This window comes from Bos indicus, chromosome 8, assembly GCF_029378745.1.
Source record: "Bos indicus isolate NIAB-ARS_2022 breed Sahiwal x Tharparkar chromosome 8, NIAB-ARS_B.indTharparkar_mat_pri_1.0, whole genome shotgun sequence".
Lineage (NCBI taxonomy): Eukaryota > Metazoa > Chordata > Mammalia > Artiodactyla > Bovidae > Bos > Bos indicus.
The window spans coordinates 12,782,689-12,799,361 of record NC_091767.1 but is presented as its reverse complement, the minus strand read 5'-3'; positions in this window follow the sequence as shown (position 1 = coordinate 12,799,361).

Below are 16,673 nucleotides of genomic sequence, written 5' to 3'. Positions count from 1 at the left end.
ATTTTTATTTTTTCCACTTAATTAGAATTAAGGTACCAACTATTTTGCTTTAAAAAGTGCTCTGTTTCAAAGCTATCAATCTTTTTTACTAAAGTATAGCTGATTTACAAAGTTAACTTCTGTCATACAACAAAGTGATACAATTATACATATATTCATTATTTTTAGTATTGTTTTCCATTCGACTTATCATAGGATAGTGAATATAGTTCCCCATACTATACAGTAGGACCTTGTTTCTTATCCATTTTATATATAAAAGCTTATATCTACTAACCCCGACCTCCCACTCCCTCCTTCCCCAACGTCCACCCCCTTGGCAACCACCAGCCTGTCCTCTTTGTCAGAGACTGTGTTTCATAGATAGGTTCATTTGTGACATATTTTACATTCCACATATAAGTCATATTCTATGGTATTTGTTTTTCTCTTTCTGACTTACTTCACCTAGTATGATAATCTCTCGTTGGATAAAGCTATCAATCTTTATGTAAATATACCCTCAGCGTCCATTTTGGGTTTTCCTTTTATTCAACAATATTTCCAGTTACCCCTTTACTACTATGAATCTTCTCATATCAGAAAAAACGCGATAAAAACAGAAAAATATTTTTATTCTCAGGCTCATAAAACAATGATATGTTAATAACTCTTTACATATTCTTATCCATAAGCTAATAAGGTGAATTCCATGTTGATAGAAAGATGCCTATGGCCATTTTAGTAATAGGTAGGCTGTGAGTCAGATCTTGTAGAAGGAAAGGCATCACATCTCTGAGGACCACTTTCTATCATCTACTTCCAGTTCAGTTCAGTTCAGTTGTTCAGTTGTGTCTGACTCTTTGCGACCCCATTAATCGCAGCACGCCAGGCCTCCCTGTCCATCACCAACTCCCGGAGTTCACTCAGACTCACGTCCATCAAGTCAGTGATGCCATCCAGCCATCTCATCCTCTGTTGTCCCCTTCTCCTCTTGCCCCCAATCCCTCCCAGCATCAAAGTCTTTTCCAATGAGTCAACTCTTCGCATGAGGTGGCCAAAGTACTGGAGTTTCAGCTTTAGCATCATTCCTTCCAAAGAAATCCCAGGGCTGATCTCCTTCAGAATGGACTGGTTGGATCTCCTTGCAATACAAGGGATTCTCAAGAGTCTTCTCCAACACCACAGTTCAAAAGCATCAATTCTTCAGCGCTCAGCCTTTTTCACAGTCCAACTCTCACATCCATACATGACCACAGGAAAAACCATAGCCTTGACTAGACGGACCTTTGTTGGCAAAGTAATGTCTCTGCTTTTGAATATGCTATCTAGGTTGGACATAACTTTCCTTCTAAGGAGTAAGTGTCTTTTAATTTCATGGCTGCAGTCACCATCTGCAGTGATTTTGGAGCCCCAAAAAATAAAGTCTGACACTGTTTCCACTGTTTCCCCATCCACTTGCCATTAGCCTTCAAATTTCTAACTAAATGCCAGCTTTCATGGCAATTAGAATGTTCTAGTTATTTTATCCGAGAAGGCAATGGCACCCCACTCCAGTACTCTTGCCTGGAAAATCCCATGGACGGAGGAGCCTGGTAGGCTGCAGTCCATGATGTCGCTAAGAGTCGGACATGACTGAGCGACTTCCCTTTCCCTTTTCACTTTCATGCACTGGAGAAGGAAATGGCAACCCACTCCAGTGTTCTTGCCTGGTGAATCCCAGGGACAGGGGAGCCTGGTGTGCTTCCGTCTATGTGGTTGCACAGAGTCGGACACGACTGAAGCGACTTAGCAGCAGCAGCAGCAGTTATTTTATAACGAGACAAACATATATGCACCTTTTAAAACATTTATAAATTGAACCTACAATTATTTATTTATTTAAAATTGAACCAACAAGCCATGAACTAAGGAGGAACTTGTATTTTTTTCACTCTGATATTATGCCTAGTACAAAATGGGTGCACAGTGAATATTAAATGAATAACAAACTACCTAATTAATTAAATGACAAGCAAGTGGACAGGGAGATACAGAAGGGCAGATGTAGACAGGAAATACATAATTATTGGTTTTATGTCATGTCATGAAAGGGCTAACCAATCATTAAACTTACAGGCACCAAACAAAGAGATTTTGTCCTATATCCCTCAATCACCTCTTCAGACAGGAAGAGTGACAGGGTTTCAAACTGCCTATGCATTTACCCAAGCCTCTGATCTTTTGTGTGAGTTATTATTTTCATAATACTTCTGCTGCTAGTCAGCAGCATCATAGCTGTGTTGGCCTTGCCCTTTTAGAAGCCATGCTCACTTTCAAATTTCTTCTCTTATATTTTTACTATGATGATTATGCCAAAACAGAGCCATGACCTTGGGTGGAGTAGTATTCCATTTACTATGGAAAGATCCATATATGCCTCATGCACCACATGACCTCTCACAACCTCTCCCGTGAATAGTGGGCTACGGTTAGATCAGCTTGTTTTGAAGAGGATAAGGGTAATTGAATGATATGGATGTTTTTACACAGAAAAGGCAGATTAAATTAAGGCATACAAGAGATAATTTTTTAAAAATATTGCAATAATTAAGCAAATTGAAAGAAAAATGTTATTCCTGGAAGAAGACTATTAAGTCCTAAAAAGATCAAACGGCAGAATTTCAGTGAAGGGGAGTTCCCTAAAGGAGTGGGTACATAAATTGTCATTAATAAGATGATTCTGACACTCGCATAGTAACATTGAACTTGAAAATCTGCAGAAATCATGCCCTATATGTAAAGAGTCTGTCATTAATCAATTACTGTGATCTAGGAAGATTAGACAAAAATGTTTCCTTAGATAAGACAGAGCTTTCTGAGCATTTTTAATCACTGAGCATTTTTAATCTTTGCGTCTTTACTGACCATATATTCATTAATCATAATATGACAGGAACTCAAAATTTATAGAATTCAAATGATCAGCAAAATTATAAGAGTGATTACTGAAAATGGATAATACTTGTTTATATCACCTGCACATCCATTTTCAAAAGGAAAAACAAGGGTTTAATGTAAGGCATTTAGCCATGTTTGAGTTCAAACTTAGTCTCGTTGTTCCAATTTTTAAATAGCATGGTAGAAGAAACAACATGATTTACCTGATTTCCTCCTGGATTTTACACAAAATCAATAAAGAGAATTAGTGACCGAAAATCAGCACCCTCAACAAAACTGGTATTTCCAGAAGACTCAATCTAATAAACAATGAAGGACTGACAAATTTAATGAAGACAAAAAGAAGCTGAATGATTATTTTGGAAAGTCAGGATTCCCAAAGGAATAGTCGGTACCATGGGACAAACCAACAATGCGTTGTTTTTGACTACGGGACCCAAGGCCAGGGCTGTAGCAAAAACTCCAAGAGACCCCATCCAGCGTGTTTGGGGAAGCAGTTAAGATGGAGCTGAAATGAACTAGAAAGAATACAGACAAATCATTTTTGCAGAAAGCAAACTATGTGTGACCTTTTCAGTTTACTGGAAGACAGGAAAAAAAAAAAAAAAACATAAACAATAAATAGATCATTAGGTGAAATTCTGCTACTAGAGAACCTTCCTCCAACAGCTGGTTGGGAAAAATCCCACTACTTCTCAAGATGAAGAATACTACATAATGGAAAAATCAATAGATTTATTCAAACATGCTACCTGTATAAAAAAACAAGACAGGAAAGAGAAAAGGGGGGAAAAATGAAATTAATATAGGAATGTTGAAACATGTTGCCAATGAGAAATTAAAAATTATAATCAAATGTGTGTGCTGTGCTGTCTCAGTCCCGTCGGGCTCTTTGCGACCCCGTACACTGTAGCCCACCAGGCTCCTCTGTCCATGGGATTTCCCAGGCAAGAGTACTGGAGTGTGTAGCCATTTCCTCCTCCAGGGGATCTTCCTTACCCAGGGATCCAATCTGCATCTCCTGCATCAACAGGTGGATTCTTTACCACTAAGCCATCTGGGAAGCCCCAAACAAATGTGTATGTATATATAGATGTGTGTGCTCAGTTCCTCAGTCATGTCTGACTCTTTGTGACCCCTTGAACTGTAGCCTGCCAGGCTCCTCTGACAATCAGATTCTCCAGGCAAGAATACTGGAGTGGGTTGTCAGTTCCTTCTCCAGGGGATCTTCCTGACTCAGGGATTGAACCAATGTTTCCTGCATTGACAGGCAGATTCTTTATCTACACAGAGCCACCACAGAAACCCCAAAGTCATAAAACTGAGTTTTTATAGTCACTTTAGCTCATATGTCTCCGATGTTCCCATCTATAATCAGTCTCTTAACAAGCATAAATATGTGAGAATGTTGCCTGTCTCTTAACAAGCATAGAAATTTTGTCAATCATAAGGATAGTAGGAAGAAGTTGTAGTTTTACTTCAACTTAAATGAAAGACAAACTAGCTCAATTTAGATCACAAGCTTATTTCTGACCTTTTATATGTCTTTCTACCAGAAAGGGTAGAGAGAATGGTCACTGTTACTAACATAAATAAAAAAGTCATAAAACTAAACTACCATTTCAAAACACCTCTCCATGGGCATGACTATTAAATTTTGATTTAAATACCAATAAAAGTATAGCAGTAAACTCAATGGCTTAGCAAACTTAAAATAGGGTACTTCTTTGCATCTTTTCTAGTGTTGAACACACAAAGTAAACCATGCAGTGAAACAGTCTACAATAACCAAAGCAACGTTTACCTCTTTTTCCTGGTATTTCTCTATGTAATTAAGAATTTCCATATATATTTTAGCAAAAAATTTTGTGTTATTTTAAACAGGATATGTCATCTTTGCCTACACCCATTCCCCAAATCTTGTTATTATAAAATGAACAGGAATTATATAAACAGTAAAAAGTACATAAAAAGAAAAATAATTCTCCCACCTACTCAGGACAGATAGTACCAGTATCACCAAAATATCATAAGAAGTTCCATACACTGTTCAAGAATATGCATGTGTAGTATATATCTATGTGTATGCAGTGTGTTTCTTCATATATATCTTTTTTCCACAAATGCAAATATCTCTCAAACACTATTATTTAATTGGCTTTGTGTTCACTCAAGTTTAACTTGCACTTCCCCTTCAAATGGTACTCTCAGTTCTGCTTCATTGTTTTCGATAGTCGAAGGCTATTCCATTTTATAGTTGCTGTAATAATATACGTACTTTTATTTTCATGAGCAATGCTGACAGGCATTCAGGTTGTTTTAAGGAAGACTTCTATTGCAAGGCTGAAATAATATCTTGTGCATATATTTTTGCCATTATATGCTAGTGTATGGGAATCATTTGTTGAGCTGATGTGATAATTTACAGTTTTCATTTTGTTTTATATAGCATGTTGTAGTGAAAAATGAAAGAGACCTGCAATATTCAAGATGAGGTTCTCATTGCTGAAGTAGACAGTTAATAGAAGTGTGCTAACATCTTTATATCTTCTATGGCAATATATAGTCTTACCTCCTAGGTAGCTATTATAATGAAAAGATCAGCTATTTGATCTCTAAGTTTTATTTGATTTTGGAAAGTCCTTTGATTAAAGAATGTTTAACTCGATGTTAAGTAAGAATATGATCCTACTAAATTGCATTTAATTTTGATTTCATCTCTTAAGAAATCAAAACATGAAGCAAATGGTATCCCCCATACATCCTTGATTATGATTTCCAAGAGGGCAAGTATAGTGATAATTGTCTCATTATTTCATGTAACACTGTGAGTGGTAGGTTCAGTATTTCTTTCCTAAGTTAAAAACAGTACATTATCGTTTCAAAGAGGTCTTAATGTAAGAAATAGAAAAATAACAGGTTTTATAAAAATGAGCATTCACTGTACATTTTTTAATTCCTATGCTTTGCACATATCTAACTAGTAGAGAATAGTTGGCCTGAAAACTATGTATGACTTTATGGTTTCCTCTTTTAAGATTCAGAAAAATAATATTAGGCTTAATTAGCAATGAGACATCTTACTATATCATAACTTTATCATGTTTTCTAAGTTTGGGGGCACGATCTGTGCCTAGGTCTGAATCAATGGCCCAGAGGAACACAAGTAAAAGAGTTTATGACAAATTAAAGAATATTAATAATATTAATATTACAGTAATTGTTTCATTTTAAAAAGTTGTATCTGTAATATGTGTTTAAGTACAAAGAAAGATATGTCTTTCAATGGCATGAACAAAGTAATTAATTGCCTGAGTGAGCAAAACTCCATTTTTAATGCTTTTGAAAATTAAACAAGTAAAAGATGAATATTATTATTTAAAAGTGAGCAATTTTTAATAACAATTTTCCATGAAGGTTGGGTGAAAGACTCAGTAAAGTTCTTGGAAGTATTATATCTAATATGCCAAGAGATTAACTGAGTTATTGCCATCTGTTGAAGAAAAAAGGGGAAAAATCTTGGAGTATGACCAATTAAAATATAAACACTATAAGATGTTCAAGAATATCTGTGCCATCATCTGGTGTCACTGACAACAGTGGGACAGCTTGTTTCAGAACAACTCTTCTCTAAGACTCAACCAGAAAAAGTTTGAAAAATTAAAATATGAGAAACAACAACAACAACAACTGTTTGAAGATACTGGAAGACTCCAAGGCAGTCAAGGAGTTGGAGGACTAAGATCTCAGGAATCAGAGAAGCCCAAAGGAGAGAATCTAAGACTTGGTGTAGCTTTTACTCTTGAGAAACTAACAAACTGTGAGGTTGCAAAGAAAGTGGATGTTTAAAAATTAAGACTATAAGCAGAGCTTTAGATGACCTTGTAGATTCAGGAAAGTATTCTGATTTCAGGGTCCACTGAGGAAGAGAACTGCTGGTAAAGATCCAAGGTTGTCAGCTGAAACTTAAGGGTGCTAAAAACCCAGGTATTAAAGGAAACTTAACACAGACCAACCCCCCAAACAATGGTAGGAAAATCACTGTCAGCTTCCAAACCTACAATTGAAAATAGTCCTTAAAGATGGGCACCAAACAAAAATATATTTAGATGAACAAAATTGAGAGAATTCCTTATCCATAAGCCACTCTAATGGCAGAATGTGAAGAACTAAAGAACCTCTTGATGAGGGTGAAGGAATAGAATGAAAAAGCTGTCTTAAAACTAAATGTGTGTGTGTACATATATATATACATCTATATATATATGTGTATATATGTGTGTGTGTATATATATATATTAGTTATATATATATATAACTAATATCATGGAATGTGGCCTCATCACTTCATGGCAAATAGAAGGAATAAAGGTGGAAGCAGTGGCAGATGTCCTCTTCTCAGGCTCTAAAATCACTGCAGATGGTGACTGCAGCCATGAAAACAGAAGATGATTGCTTCTTGGGAGGAAAGCAGTGACAGACCTAGGCACTGTGTTGACAAGCAAAGGTCACTCTGCCAACAAAGGTCCATATAGTCAATCTACGGTCTTCCCAGTGGTCAGGTACGGTTATGAGAACTGGACCATAAAGAAGGCAAAGCACCAAAGAATTGATGCCTTTGAACTGTGGTGCTGGAAAACACTCCTGAGAGTCCCTTGGACTGCAAGGAGATCAAACCAGTCAATCCTAAAGGAAATCAACCCTGAATACTCATTGGAAGGACTGATGCTGAAGCTGAAGCTCCAGTATTTTGGTCATCTGATGCCAACAGCTGACTCATTGGAAAAGTCCCTGATGCTAGGAAAGATTGAGGGCAGAAGGAGAAGAGGGCATCAAAGGATAAGATTGCTGATGTTATCATCAATACAATGGACATGAACTTGGGCAAAATTTGGGACATGATGAGGGACAGGGAGGCCTGGCATGCTAAAGTCCATGGGGTTGCAAAGAGTTGGACATGACTGGGTGACTGAACAACAAAAACAAATCTAACGAGCATTTTTAGGCAGAAGGAAAACAATCCAAGATGGAAACATGGTCTTTGTTATATGAGGAATGACAAAGGAAAGAGTAAATATTTGAAGAAATCTAAATGAATACTGAATTCACACACTAATAGCATGCATTGCTGAAAATATTGATACATAGCAGTATTAACTTAAATGACAAGACATACTAAATAAATGTGAAATGTTCATAAATTCATAAATGTATTAAATTTGATAGACTTTAGTTGTTGATGCATGTTGTAATTTCTATAATACTAACTAAATTTCTAAAGGAATGGATAATGAGAAAGTTAATAGAGAAAAAATAATCAACATAACTTAAGGAAGTGAAAATAATATAGTAGAAACAGTACAAACTTTAGAGCACAGTGGCAAATTTAAACTTAATTTTTTTAGTAATTAAGTGTAAATGGCTTAAAAACAAAATGTTGCTTAAAATTAAACAAAATAACTTAATTAGATTCCTTGCAATCTACTCTTAAAAATATAAAGAAAAAGGGGAATTAAAACTCAGTGAAAACTATAATGAAGAGAATGAAAAGGGGTATTACTATGCAAAAAAGAAAAAATCACAAGAGGTGAAAATGAGGGACAGTGAGAGGTAGGAAAATGGGAGAAGATAATAAACTATGCAATGTGGATGGGAAAAGAGGAGACTACATATAAAACTAAGATCTGAGCCATATGTGGTATACTTCATTTCATATCGGACTAGAAAAAGAAATAAAATAAGCCAATCTTCCTATAATATTTATAGATATTCTTTGCAAATATCTGGTAGTATCGATTTTAAAGTTTTCATTTGACTTGCATTTAGAGGTAATAGAAGCGAGTCTTCTAGAGAGATGAAATAGATATCCCTCCATTCCAGAGAAGTCTTTTCTTTTTTTAATATGGTGCATAACATTCTGTAGCATTCAAGGTATTAGAATAAAACTCTGTAGCATGGCCTGACATTTTGAGAGACAGTTCAAATTATCTGCTAAGAAAGAGCAATGCATCTCTCTATTCTTGATGGATTTACTCTAACGTCCCCCTTTTTTTAGCTTCATCAGTCATTTGGTACATGAAGAAATGTGAATTCCACATTTAGAATAAAAGATATATGTCTTCTAGTTACTACTCATACTGGCTAGGTACAAAAGACCTTGAAAAGATCAATTTAGGATTCCACTTTTTTAACTGGCCTAAACAGTCTGGGACATGGTGAATTGGAGTAAGAGAGAGAATAAGATCTGAAGAAGCAAACAAGGTAGTTAACATAGTATCCTGCTGTATCAAGGATGGTCTTAGACTCCAAATACCTAAATTCACAAACTTTCAGAAGTAGGAAAGACTTGGTACTCATCCATGGTAACTCACTCATTCACTTGTCAAGCAGTTTATTTAATGCTTACTTTTTCATTATCTTTTTTAGGATTTGGAAATTGAAAATTAGAATATACCTATTGATCCTCAGATATCTGTATGAAATAAAATATTCTAAGTAAAGTATCATAGGAATGGATACACAGTTCAGTAGAATCACAATGGAGCTGGTGATTAAATTTAATGGGATGAAAGGAGTCAAAACTTACGGAGAGGTCAGCTTGACTGAATTTTATAAATTAGCAGATATGACCAGTTGAGAATAAAGTAAAGGGAATTCAATTAAGAGTGAATGTCATGAGGAAGAGGCGTGAGAGTGAGAGGGGTCAGAGAGGGGAAAAGACACGCAGGACCTTTGGCATGTTACCTTAGGCAATTTAGATACTTCATGGTCCCACAGACAATCCAGAGCTTCTGAATTATCAACATGGGGAATGAGGTACATGACTACCTTTGTATTTTATACAAATGAATATGGAGAAAGATTTAGGGTGAATTTGAAAAGTGTGAGATTCCAGGAAAGGAGACCAATTAGGAGATTAAGGACTATCAAAATAATCCAAAATGATATATTTAGGGGATAAAGTATATTGGGAATGAGAAGGCTGGAGATGGAGAAAATATATACTTGAGACTGTATAAAGAAACCTTAAATATCATTAGGATGTACTTTTAAAAATATATTATCAAGTGAGATATATTTTTGATCAAATCACGGGTCTCCAGGTTTGTATATTTTAAGTGGGAAGTCAGTCTCTTTCAAACCTGATTATCTGTTTCTTGGCAGTACTGTGAGATGCAGCATTATCTGGGTTAGTGAACAAATGTGTGCTTTAAATCTCATCTGTCATTAAGCAAATTATTTCCATCATGGGATACCTACTATGCTAGTAAAAAAAAAAAAAAAAAAGAAACAGATTAAAGTTGAGATAAATACTATTATCATTCTCATTTGACATACAATCCTAGAATTATATGTGTATGTATAAAAGTTATGTGTGTCTTTGCTTGCGTGGGTGCAGTTTCAGGTACTACATTTTTGTTAACATGAAAACTGAATCAAATTTCAGCAAATGTGGAAAAATACTGGGAAGCTATTTTTACACCAGTAGCAAACATTCAACATTAGGCTAAAGAGATAATTAACATAAAACATGATAAAACAAGCTTTAAATCTGTAGAATACTGTGAAAACTGAAACCCCTACCAACTCCCAAGCCTTTTAAATGTATCTTGCATTAAATTCTTATGGTCACTAGCAAGGGAGAGTGGGTGATGGTGCGTTTTATGTCTATTGTACTGGTGTAATTATCAAAAGTATACTTTCACAGTTTCTCAAGTGACTGATTTGGATACTAAATCACATGTTCACCCCAATTTTAGACTTCTCTGACTTGTCCTGTATCTTATCAGCTCCTAATATTTATGTCCTGACTCTCTCTTGTCTCTGCTTTATATACTATGTCAAAATTAGCAATACCATGTGACTCACTTTACATCAGCAGAAGTAGTGTGCATGCAGGGGAGGGCTCAGGTAGCTTTGTAAAAGAGGGAAGGCATATTATGTCACTTGCTTTTATGCATAGACACCTTCTTCATCTTAGAAAAGAAGAAAATCTACTGAGTAATCAACCTCCAGAAGGGAGCACCATAAAAGACAGCAACACAAAAAATCATTTTTTGTCAAATTAACACTGGATGAATATTTAATAATATATAGTTACCCCCAATTCACTTTGAGAGAGGATAGATTTTATTTGTGAAACTAAATTAATGGGCAATTTAAAACTTAAAGATTTATGTATAATTAGGGGTTGAAAGTGAAAGTCGCTCAGTTGTGCCCAACTCTTTGCGACCCCATGGACTTAGTCCATGGAATTCTCCAGGCCAGAATACTGGAGTGGGCCTTTCCCTTCTTCAGGGGATCTTTCCAACCCAGGGATCGAACCCAGGTATCCCACATTGCAGGTGGATTCTTTACCAGCTGAGCCACAAGTGAAGCCCAATTAGGGTTTGAATATATGCAAAAATGTATTGCTTTATAATGAAATCAGTTTCTTAAAAATAGAAATGTGAATGTCCCTTGATCATCTCTCATGGAATGCTAAGCATATTAACAGTGAAAGAAAGTTCCAGAGCTGAGTTTTCAAGGGCCTTTCAACATAAATTTTATTATTTGTCAAGTTCTTTCACAATTATTCTTTAAAACAATTTCCACTATGATTGAAACATATAGGATTTTCTGAAGGGTTTATTAATTTTAGGTTAGAGACTATGTCAATATATTTTTTTCACTGCAAAAATATTACTCCAGAGTATTGGCTCAATAAAAGTTGCAGGATGATTAAACCAAAACACTAATTTTAGTAACACAAGAATGTGTAGAACGGCAGTGTTACAAACTAAGACGGTACAATGATTTTCTTACATAAATCATTACCACTGTGATATAATACAATAAAAATAAATTTAATGAAATATACATATCCAAATGAACTGGGTATTAATTATATGTACAGTTAAAAGGTATCATGTATATATTGAGAAAAAAAAATCTTTGAGAGCAAATTCAATGCACTGAATGTTTCGCCAAAGACTAGGGACTCAACATTTCTCTAAAGTAATCACAGGCTACCAGCAGCTGCTTGGCCAAAGTTTTTTTCAGAATTAAATATTTGATGTCTGCTAAGGTATCACTCACTCTTACCATCTGATCTTGTAGACTAAAAGCACTGCAAGGCACTTCTGAGTCACTTTCAAATTTCTCAGAATACTTCTCCAGGTGAGAAACAAATACTGAAATCTTATTTCTTCTATGGAGACTGAAGAATAAAGTTGCTAAGTTAAGTATTTGTTTAAAGTTAAGAAGCAACTGGAGAGTGTGGTGATGTTTTGACTTCTGTGGTCTGGGGTATTTTCTGTAGGTAAAAGACTATGTACTTTTGGAGACACATTCAATGATAGACCCTGACAAATGATTCAAATGTAAGTAAAGCTCATATAAATACTGTAATTAAGATTACGTTGATGAATGCAGTACATTTGGATGTTTATTCACTCCATCTATATAAGTGAATATTTACCTTTAAATTATTAAAGTAATCTAGAAAAGTATGTGAAACAATAACTTCCCCATGTACAAACTGGATTTAGAAAAGGCAGAGGAACCAGAGATCAAATTGCCAAATACACTGGATCATAGAAAAGCAAGGGAATTCCATTAAAAAAAAAATCTACTTCAGCTTCATTGACTATGCTAAAGCCTTTTACTGTGTGGATCATAACAAATTGTGGAATATTCTTAACGAGATGTGAATAACATACCACATTAGCTCCCTCCTGAGAAGCTTTATGCAGGACAAGAAGCAACAGTTAGAACTGGATGTGGGAAAAACAGACTAGTCCAAAAATTGAGAAAGGAGTATGTCAAGGCTGTATATTGTCATCCTGTTTATGTAACTTATATACAGAGTATATCATGTGAAATGCCAGGCCAGATGAATCACAAGCTGGAATCAAGATTGCTGGGAGAAATATCAACAACCTCTTTTGCAGAGACGATACCACTTTAGTGGCAGAAAGTCAAGAGGAACTAAAGAGACTTTGATGAGGGTGAAAGAGTAGAGTGAAAAGCTGGCTTAAAACTCAAGTTTCAAAAAAATGAAGATCATAGCATACAGTCCTATCACTTTCTGGCAAATAGATGGGGAAAATGTGGAAACTGTCATATTTCATTTTCTTGGGCTCCAAAATCAATATAGATGGTGACTGCAGTCACAAAATGAAAAGATGCTTGCTCCTTGGAAGAAAAACTATGACAAACCTAGACAGTGTACTAAAAAGCAGAGACATCACTTTGCCAACAAAAGTCCTTATAGTCAAAGCTATGGTTTTTCCAGTAGTCATGTATGCATGTGAGAGTTGGACCATAAAGAAGGCTGAGTGCTGAAAAATTGATGTTTTTGAGCTGTGGTGCTGGAGAAAACTCTTGAGAGTCCCTTGGATAGCAAGGAGAGAAAAACAGTCAATCCTAGAGGAAATCAACTCTGAATATGCAATGGAAGAACTAGTGCTTATTCTCCAATACTTTGGTCACCTGATGGGAAGAGCTGACTTATTGGAAAGGACTCTGATGCTGGGAAAGATTGAGGGCAAGAGGAGAAGGGCAGAGGATAAGCTGATTGGACGGCATCACTGACTCCGTGGATGGTGACAAAGGACGAGATGGTTGGTTGAGCAAACTTGGGGATATAGTACAGGACAGGGAAGCCAGATGTGATGCAGTTTATGGGGTAACAAAGAGTCGGACATGACTTAGAGACTGAACAACAAATCTAGAAAAAACAAGGTAGTCTGAAAAAAAAAAAGCCCAGTATTTTATAATCTATTGTTATTCTTCCTTTATCAAATGAATCACCCTTCTGATCCTGATAGAATGCATATATTTAGAAAAAAATCTAAAGAGAAACTTCAGTGCTAGCCTATGACTTGTGCATGACTGAAGTATCAGTCTATGGTAGGTACAAATATTCAAAGAATATTCAGTTCTGTGGTAAATCCATCCATAAAACTAGAGGGGTTGAGTCTGTGATATGAATGCTCAGTTGTGTCCTATTCTTTGCAACCCCATGGACTGTAGCCCACCAGACTCTGTTCATGGGATTATTCCATGCAAGAATACTGGAGTGGATTGCCATTTCCTCCTCCAGGGGATCTTCCCAACCCAGGGATCGAACCTGTGGCTCCTGCATCTCCTGCATTGGCAGGCAGATTTTTTATCACTGAACCACCAGATAAACCCCTGTGATGTGAGACAACAGTAAAAAAGCAGTGGTTCTTAGCCTTGAGTAAATCTTACACATAGGGATATTTGACAATGTCTGGACAAAAAGAGTCAACCCAATGTCAAGACAGTGAGTAGGGCATGCAAGGGGCATCTAGATCATGTGAGAAGAGGACAGGGGTGCTGCTAAATATTCTACAGTGCACAAGAACACCCCCTCAATAAAGGTTTATCCAGACCAAAGGGACAACTGTGCTGAGGTTTAAAATCTCTGGGGACTTCCCTGGCAGTCCAGTGGTTAAGACTCTATTATGCCACTAGCTGGGGAACTACAGATCCCACATGATATGTGGTGTGGCAAAAACATTACCAGACAAATTTTTAAAAGCAAAGTAAAACTCTGGTCAGGTAAGAGCTCTAAGAATTAGTCAATGGCTAATAAAATAAACTTTAAATGAGAACATGCAAGCGACTGGGTCCCCAAAACATTATTTAATGTTAAATGTTAATGAGGGTCATGCAGGAAAAATAGTAAAATGAAAATTGTGCTAAGCTACCACTGAAGAAATTGTTCAGTAGAGCACAGTATGCCTATCACAGGACGCACGTGATAAATTCTCACAGTTACTGAACAGAAATATTTTTGTCTTCCTTAAGCAATTTATTTCATTTTATTTGAGAGTTCTTTCCCCTTTAATTTTAACTTGACAAAACTAAGAAAAGCTTATCAGTTCAGTTCAGTCGCTCAGTCGTGTCCGACTCTTTGCAACCCCATGAAGTGCAGCACGCCAGGCCTCCCTATCCATCACCAACTCCCGGAGTTCACTCAGACTCACGTCCATCGAGTCAGTGATGCCATCCAGCCATCTCATCCTCTGTCGTCCCCTTCTCCTCCTGCCCCCAATCCCTCCCAGCATCAGAGTCTTTTCCAATGAGTCAACTCTTTGCATGAGGTGGCCAAAGTACTGGCGTTTCAGCTTTAGCATCATTCCTTCCAAAGAAATCCCAGGGCTGATCTCCTTCAGAATGGACTGGTTGGATCTCCTTGCAGTCCAAGGGACTCTCAAGAGTCTTCTCCAACACCACAGTTCAAAAGCATCAATTCTTCAGCGCTCAGCTTTCTTCACAGTCCAACTCTCACATCCATACATGACCACTGGAAAAACCATAGCCTTGACTAGATGGACCTTTGTTGGCAAAGTAATGTCCCTGGTTTTGGATATGCCACCTAGATTGGTTTCTTCCAAGGAGTAAGCGTCTTTTAATTTCACGGCTGCAGTCACCATCTGCAGTGATTTTGGAGCCCCCCAAAATAAAGCCTGACACTGTTTCCGCTGTTTCCCCATCTATTTCCCATGAAGTTATAGGACCAGATGCCATGATCTTCGTTTTCTGAATGTTGAGCTTTAAGCCAACTTTTCCACTCTCCACTTTCACCTTCATCAAGAGGCTTTTTAGTTCCTCTTCACTTTCTTTCATAAGGGTAGTGTCATCTGCATATCTGAGGTTATTGATATTTCTCCTGGCAGTCTTGATTCCAGCTTGTGCTTCTTCCAGCCCAGCATTTCTCATGATGTGCTCTGCATATAAATTAAATAAGCAGGGTGACAATATACAGCCTTGACATACTCCTTTTCCTATTTGGAACCAGTCTATTGTTCCATGTCCAGTTTTAACTGTTGCTTCCTGACCTGCATATAGGTTTCTCAAGAGGCAGGTCAGGTGGTCTGGTATTCCCATCTCTTTCAGAATTTTCCACAGTTTATTGTTATCCACACAGCCAAAGGCTTTGGCATAGTCAATAAACCAGAAATAGATGTTTTTTCTGGAACTCTTGCTTTTTTGATGATCCAGCGGATGTTGGCAATTTGATCTCTGGTTCCTCTGCCTTTTCTAAAACCAGCTTGAACATCTGGAAGTTCACGGTTCAGCTGAAGCCTGGCTTGGAGAATTTTGAGCATTACATCTGTTACTGCAGGCTGGAATCCTTTAGAAGAAATGGAGTAGCCATCATGGTCAACAGAAGAGTCCGAAATGCAGTACTTGGATGCAATCTCAAAAACAACAGAATGATCTCTGTTCGTTTCCAAGGCAAACCATTCAATATCACAGTAATCCAAGTCTATGCCCCAACCAGTAACTCTGAAGAAGCTGAAGTTGAATGGTTCTATGAAGACCTACAGGACCTTTTAGAACTAACACCCCAAAAAAGATGTCCTTTTCATTCTAGGGGACTAGAATGCAAAAGTAGGAAGTCAAGAAACACCTGGAGTAACAGGCAATATTGTCCATGGAGTATGGAATGAAGCAGGGCAAAGACTAATAGAGTTTTGCCAAAAAAAATGCACTGGTCATAGCAAACACCCTCTTCCAATAACACAAAAGAAGACTCTACACATGGACATCACCAGATGGTCAACACCGAAATCAGATTGATTATATTCTTTGCAGCCAAAGATGGAGAAGCTCTATTCAGTCAACAAAAACACGGCCAGGAGCTGACTGTGGCTCAGATCATGAATTCCTTATTGCCAAATTCAGAAAAACTTATAGTATCACATATAGAGTCTCAATGACCACTTTAAATGAATTAA